This window comes from Papaver somniferum, chromosome 10 (assembly GCF_003573695.1).
Source record: "Papaver somniferum cultivar HN1 chromosome 10, ASM357369v1, whole genome shotgun sequence".
Lineage (NCBI taxonomy): Eukaryota > Viridiplantae > Streptophyta > Magnoliopsida > Ranunculales > Papaveraceae > Papaver > Papaver somniferum.
In genome coordinates this window covers 117,164,649-117,173,293 of record NC_039367.1, presented here as the reverse complement: position 1 = coordinate 117,173,293, position 8,645 = coordinate 117,164,649, and positions in this window count along the sequence as shown.

Here is an 8,645-nt window from a genome sequence, read left to right as displayed (position 1 = left end):
TTATGCCCAATACCACGGCTTGGACATAGTTGCATAAACTACCATGAGCTTTCAAGTATACCGGAGCCAAGTACTATCTAATTAGCAAATTCCTGATTTATCCCAAAAAATTTGTCGCAACTATGTCGCAGTTGGAACTATGTCATATATATTAGAAAAGTACTGAATTTTACCATACCATTTATCTCTCTTGAGATATTGGGATAGTATCTCCCTTCGTCTCCTTCAAACCCTAGTTCTTTTGGTGCAAAATACACCCACACTATTGCTTTCACCGATCAAGTTCGTTAAATGTAAGCTAAATTTGATCCCTACCTTCACCGCAACTCGAATAATTTCAATGAATTTGGGTGTTTGAAATAACTTTTACTTTTATTGTGTCCAAGGTTTTGGCCTTTCGGCACTGGTAAAATCTTCTTCTTTAAACTTATTTTTACTTAGTAAAGTGGTTCCATGGGTTTTTCATAGTTATTTCAATTCTGAAAATAATAAATCACTACATAGTCTAGTTGGTGATATGCAAAATCATTCGCATCGTGCTTATACTTAATTGTTTGTTTATTTTTAGAATTGGAGACACAATTAGGACAACTAATTAAGGTTTTCTCGCTGAATTTGATTTGTTTTGTTTTGTCAAAACCATGGTTTAGTCCATCATCTTGAAAAAGAAAATTGTTTCTCCTTTCAGATACTGACCTTATAAAACCATATATCTTAACTACATATTTTTGGTCATTTGACACCTTTGGGATTAAGAATCAGTGGATGTATAATTCTTTGCAAACTTAAGTATGTGTAGTTCTTGTTTTTTGAAACCCACTGAAATTTTGGACCTGAGTTTGTTATATGGTGTAGAGAGTGAATTGATGTGATGGTAAATTGATTGTTTGTCCATGGTGTTAGGAAAAGATGTTTGCTACTACATCGGGAGGTGCAGCGGATACTGACATCCAAGATGATGTCAAGTCCAAAAAATCTTTAGAGACAGCTTCTACATATGTTGAATCGTCGAAATGTAATTCATCAGGAACCGAACCATAGTATGTTTGTTTCATTTGTTCTCAAAAAGTCTTTTCTCGCAGAGTATTGTTTACAGATAAAATCTTAAGAGAGAAGATCTGTTGATATGTTTATTATCACTCTATGTTATAATAACTAAACGGTAATGAATTTGAAATTAATTAGTTGGTAATATGTTCTTCTTATAGTGCTCTATAATACTACCAAAGGCAACCGATAAGGAATTATGTAATAACACCACCATTTACCACTTGGAAAATTTGTAGATGGTGAGGTTTTCCATTTGGAGATTCAGTAATTTTTAACAATTATGTAAGATGAACATATTACTAAAAGTTAGTTTTAGTCTTTTAGATTCATTAGTATTTGGGATTTATAACTAGGTTGGTGTTTAATTGTTAGATGGTTTAAGAATAACCATGTCAAAGAATCCTCCTTCCTACCACCATATTGTAGTTGTTAATGCATATCCTTGGAAGAAACTGACTTGAAGCATCTCATGTATATATCAAGTTTGTTCACCCACAGAAGTATCGGGATAACTACCCGAAAGTAACAAATCACGCAGGCATGCCACTAATGTCCACGATCAAGGGTCGTTTGAGCCAAAAGGCTTACGCACCAAATGATAGTTGCCGATCTAAATAACTATATGATATCAAAGATAAATGAGATCTAAGTCGGATCCCAGCCGATCAATACGTGTGCACAAATATGACGAGATGTGAAAACCTTCAATTGTTATCAAAGATATCAAAGGCAATTGTTAATTACAATAGAAGGCAATTAAACGATATGCAACAACGAGTAAAAATAAAAATATAGAGTAAAAGGGAACAAATCTGATGGGTGGACTCCCATGAAGCGAAAGGTATTTGTTTCCCTGCTTGTAGTATCACGTAATCTCAAACTAGGTGATGATACACCAAAATAAACCACAAAGCATATATATAAAGTCTGAAAAGTTGGGGATCAATCCAACAACTCAGGTCAGCTGCAAATATGAACCTGCACCCACTATAAACATCGAAGAAGATGTGTAAACCATTCTCAATATAAAATAGTCCTTAGTCGAGATAAGTAAATCACTCACATGGACAACAAACATAGAATGTATATTAGTTTCTGTTTGCAGTGTAGTCTCTAGATCAGGTTCTAAATAGGTAAAATAACATTCGTCGATACAATATCCTTACTAGAAATTAGAGGAAGCAATGGATTGACAATGTAAAAATGCACAGAATCAAAATCAGTAACTCTTAAATATGGTTCTAAGTCTGCGGAAATAACTTCCGTTGTTGAGTTGCCTTGATTAACCATTGGAGGGCACAATGCATTGACAATGTCAATAAGCATAGGATCATCAGAATCTGCAAAGTGGGATAAACAAACTGAGATTGGTTCAAAATCAGCAGTTACCTGACCAGTACCAATCGCCTCCACATTCACATCAACAATCAGAAAATCACAAGATGGGTCGGCAAAACAGGAGCTCAATGCAATATCATGAATAATCGCTGCATTATTATCTGCAACTAACTGACTTATATGAATCCCAATATTCAGATGACTAGAAGGTATCTCATTATGAACGTCCACTGTCTCGTCATTAGTCTCAACAATAGTATCTTCTGTACAAACAGGTTCTTTTAAATCATCATAATCTGAACAAATAGTGTCTCTAATACAACTCTCGTCCTTTTGAATAGGAAAATAATCAGTAATATGATCATGAATTGGATAAGATACAATAAATTCAGTATTCCTAAAATCATTACCAGTGTCAAGTCCATCATCATCCTCAAAGCATATTGATTCATCATCTACAACGGTTTCATTATTAATGTCATCAATATGAGAAAAATCATAACTTGAATCATCGAATAGACGACGATCCTCTACTGGTTTCATAAGTTCAGCAATTATTTTATCAGTTTCGGCAGATATTTTAGCAGACTCAATGGCAAATAAATCCCATTGTTTGACCAACTGTTCCAAGCTAGATACGAGAGACGAAGATAGTTCACTGAAAAATTTATTACCTCTTTCATATGGTGACTCATATGTGTGTGAATAATAACTGGAATCAATATAATTTTTCTCATAACCTGGGTAAGGTTGGTAATGATCATAACTTTCACAAGATCTGGAATGATCATACCTATGAGAATAATTCCAATCATTATTTACACACTCTTCTCTAACAGGTTCGTGATAATGAGAAGGTGCATATGCATACTCCTCAAGTGAAATATCAGATGACTCCTCTGTCTCAGCTCTTTTGGTAAGATTCCAAAAAGCTATAAAAGAAGCCAACTCACTGGAAACCATAATACAAAGTAAGAATTACCCAATAACTCACCTTGCAAAAGCTTTGCGAGAATATCAAGTACTTACTTTCTTTTCTCCCGCAACTGGTTTTAACCGGAACACTTCAGACTAAGGTACCTAAAAAAAATCAAAAAAACAATGTAAAAAGTGAATAAACGGGGGTCTAACAACCACACCCTATATTTCGCTTAGCAATCTGTATGGACTCTCCAATATAATTTCTAGAGAATCAACTAGACAGTCAGACTTAATATTAAGAAAAGTACATCCACGAGTTATATCTCTATTTCTCAATTAAATCTGCAATCAAAGCAATATCCAAGTGTCAATTAATATAATCAACAACCAAAGGTTGGATTCACAATTGATTGAACTTACGCACAACCTGTGATATTTCAATTATATAGAAAATATAATGCGGAAAAGAAATAACACAGACACTAGAAATTTTGTTAACGAGGAAACCGCAAATGCAGAAAAACCCTAGGACCTAGTCTATATTTGAATACCACACTGATTAAGCCGCTACAGACACTAGCCTACTCCAAGTTTACTTCGGACAAGAATGTAGTTGAGACCTAACCAATCTCACACTGATCAAGGTACAGTCGCGTTCCTTACGCCTCTAGAACCATGCCGGATTCTGCGCACTTGATTTCCTTAGCTGATATAACCCACAACTAAGAGTTGCTACGACCCAAAGTCGATGACCTGATAAACCAATCTGTCACACACAGAAAAGTCTATTGAATAGATAAATCCGTCTCCCACGTATATACCTATGATTTTTGTTCCGTCTTTTGATAAATCAAGGTGAACAGTAACAAAATGATACATCCGACTTATATTCCCGAAGAACAGCCTAGTAATATCAATGACCTCACAATAATCTTAATTGTATGGTAGAGAAACAAGATATTTTGGAATCATAAACGATGAGACGAAGATGTTTGTGACTACTTTTTATCTTGCCTATCGGAGATTAAATCTCGAGCAAATCTTAGAGAAGATAGTACTCAACACGATAGAAAACAGCAAGATCAGAACACGCAACTACAGAGAAAATAGTTTGGTCTGGCTTCACAATCCCGATGAAGTCTTTAAATCGTTAACCTACAAGGTTTTGGAAAAACCTAAGGTTAAAGGAGAATCAACTCTAGTCACAACTAGTATCACACAGGAGGTGTGGGGATTAGGTTTCCCTGTTGCTAGAGTTCTCCCTTATATAGTCTTCAAATCAGGGTTTGCAACCAATGCTACCTTGGTAACAAAGCATTCAATATTCATCGTCAGATGAAAACCTGATTAGACTCAAGCTAATATCTTTCAACCGTTTGATCGAACTTAGCTTGTTACACACAAATGAAAAGTGACTTCATTTACATATGAATAACCATACCTAAACGTGTACACCTTTGTTGGCTAAACAATAGCTAACCAAAGTTAGCCATATGAACACTTTCATATCAACCTTATTCATCTTTACCATAACTAGTTCAAATGACTCAAATGAAACTAGTTCTAGAGTTGTTCAATTGTTTATATTCTCATAGAAGTATAAAAGACACAATTGAACCAAAATAGATTTTGATTCACTCGAATCAATTCATGAACTTTATATAACCACGGTTTGCAAAAGATTGCATTCCTTAATATATAAATGTATTAGTTCATGAGCAAACCGATTTTAGAACATAACCTACTCAAGTATGCAAATGGGCATGCATACATAAATGGTCGGACTAAGTTTGGGTTCGCCAGTATATGAACGGGTACGCATACCTTCCAAACTCAGCTGAATTTCCGGAACTTGAAAATCAAGCCAGCACGCATACCGGTATGCATACTAAGTTCCCGGACTTTCATTAACCAACCAGTACGCATACGGGTATGCATACTATGGTTCTCAACAGTTAGCATACAAGTACGCATACTGTGCTATATCCAATCATGGTTAATTGTTCTAAACTCCCATTTCAATCATTGAAACATTCTTGGAAGACTACAATAGATATCTCATACAAACTATTAGCTTCAATGCAATTTTCAAGTGATCGAATGATCAATACGAAACATTCCGAGTCAACATCAGATGACTGTCTCACACAAATCATGTAAGATGTTACAAGGCGATTTTCACATGATCATCTTTTGACTTTCATCAAGAATATAAGATGAACTTGGTTAAAGCGAAAGCTTACCAACACATATTTCGAGAAATATGTAAGCGAGTTAAACTCAGCTCAAAATATCAAATGTGCATAATTGAAGTCTATATAGCTATACGACTTTTGTCTCAAATATGATATATAGTAGATAGACTTTTGAGTGATAGATGAGTTCAAATCTTGACATACCTTTTGTTGATGAATTTCCACAAGCTCCCCTTAGTAGTTCTTCGTCTTCAATCGATGAACGTCGTGAAGTCTAAAGCTCAACTACACTTTCTATCCTAATCCGAGACTTAGATATATGTAGACTAGAAATCAAGACTTATAGTTTTGACAACTAAACTTTACAAAGAAGCTTGAGATAGCAACGCTTGCGAGTTCGACCGAGCAGTGCTCTTACAATCTCCCCCCTTTTCAATTTTAGTGTCAAAACTATCAATTCATATGGATTACAAAATAAATAAACTTTGTAGCTTCTCATCCAAATGTTTGATTTCCTTGGTTCTTAAACATTACTCGAAATCTTCGTGACTTCGAAGTACTCCAGTTAACGTGTTCAACTCAGCATCATAATTGTTGAAGATCCGTAGCTATAAATATAAGAAAACAGTAGCTCTCAATCATTGCTATACAATATCATAGTATTATTACACAACATCAAAGTCCAATTGTATCACAACTTTGACAACAATACTATGGTGATATGTATCACTCCCCTTTATTCAATACTTCATCTCACACTGAAAACCATTCCCCCTTACATAATGATCCGTAAACCCTATGTATTTGTAGTGTGAACTATACATTAATTCTCCACCTTTTTATCAATATAAATTGGCAAAGGTACGGAAACTGAAAAAGCGGGGGTCTAACAACACCACCCAATATTTCTATTAGCAATCTGTATGGACTAACTCCGAAATACTTTTCTAGAGAATCAACTAGACAGTCAGACTCAATCTAGATAAAAGTATCTCAAGGAGTTAATATCTCTCTCTTGATTTGATTTTTACTCAAGCTAAAACCAATAGCGAGTCTTTATCAAATACAAGGAATAACTTGGACGGTACCAAAGACTAAAATCCAAGGATCAATCAATATCAATCAACTACCAAAGGTTGGATTTCCAATTGATGATCACGAACGCACAACATGTATTATTTCAATTATATAAGATATAATGCGGAAAAGAAATAACACAGACACCAGAAATTTAGTTAACGAGGAAACCGCAAATGCAGAAAAACCCCGGGACCTAGTCCATATTGAATACACACTGTATTAAGCCGCTACAGACACTAGCCTACTGCAAACTAACTTCGGACTGGACTATAGTTGAACCCCAATCAGTCTCCCACCGATCCAAGGTACAGTTGTACTCCTACGCCTCTGATCCCAGCAGGATACTGCGCACTTGATTCCCATAGCTGATCTCACCCACAACCAAGAGTTGCTGCAACCCAAAATCACAGACTTGATAATAAACAGATCTGTCTCACACAGAAAAGTCTATCAAAGGATAAATCTGTCTCCCACAGATAAACCCTAGGTTTTGTTCCGTCTTTTGCTATAAAATCAAGGTGAACAGAAACCAATTGATAATCCGGTCATATATTCCCGAAGAACATCCTAGATTAATCAATCACCTCTCTACAATCCTTCCTGACTACACAAGCGGATTGTCGAGGAATCACAAACAGTGAGACGAAGATGTTTGTGACTTCTTTATCTTGCCTATCGGAGAACTCTCACGATCTCAATCCAATCAATCGATTGTACTCGTACGAAAGAAGATGCATAATCAGATCACACAACTAAGATAAAGTAGTATCAGTCTGGCTTCACAATCCCAATGAAGTCTTTAAGTCGTTAACCTGATTTTAGAGAAGAAAATCAAAGGTTAATGGAGATCAACTCTAGCGGACGCACTAGTAGCACAAAAACATGTGGGGATTAGTTTTGCACAGTGCTAGATGTCTGCTTTATATAGCCTTCAAATCAGGGTTTTTCCTTAGTTACAAAGCAATCTTTATTCACCGTTGGATGAAAACCTGATTTAGATTCAAGCTAATATTTCTCAACTGTTAGATCGAAAACTTAGCTTATCACACACACTTGGGTAGACGTTTACTGGGTTCGTGAAAACCATGCCCAAACGTGTACGTGTATGTTGGTTCAACATAGTAACCCAAAAGGTTAACCATATGAGCATTTCATATTAACCTTGTTCTTCTTCACCATAACTAGTTCAATTGACTCAAATGAACTGGTTAAAGAGTTGTTCAATTGCTATGAGATCTTATGTAACTACACAAGACACAATTGAAACAAAGATGATTCGATTCGATTGAATTGGCTCATGAACATTAACCGGTTTGCATAAAGCATTCCTTAGTAATTTAATGTTTCTTGTTCAGAGCACATCTTTAGATCATAACCTCTTAAGTTCACAAACAAGTTCGCGGACTTAAGTTAATCGGTTGAGTTTTCCAAACTCAGCAGAAATAATTGGAAAGAGAACTTCCGCCAGTTTGCAGACTGGGTTCGCGGACTGAGTTCACGGACTTAGCACATAAACGACTTTTGGAAAATTCAGCAGAAATTCTCGGTCGAGAACTTCCGACAGTTTGCGGACTGGGTTCGCGTACTTGGCAAGCCAATTCCACAATCCTCCCGATTTCTCTTGATCAACAAAGTTCGAAAACTTCGGTTCAAGGAATACATGGTTATGTAATCTAAACTCTCATTTCAATCATTGAGACATTCTCAGAGGACGCTATGTAGCCGTTATTCACAGACCGATTCACGTCAGAGCAATTCTCAAAGTGATTGAAGCTCTTCATGACTTTCGTCACTAGGTGAAGATAAACTTGCTCAAAGCGAAACGCTTTACCAACACACGATTTCGAGATAAAAGATAAGCAATGAATGCTCAGCTCGAAATGTTAAATGTGTATGATCTAGTCTATATAGCATACGACTTTTGTCTCATAAGAAGTAGGAGATAGAAGAGATAGACTTTTGAGTGATAGATAAGTTCAAGTCTCCACATACCTTTTTGTTGATGAAGTTCCACGGTTCCTTGTATAGATATTCGTCGTTGTATGATGAATCACCATGAAG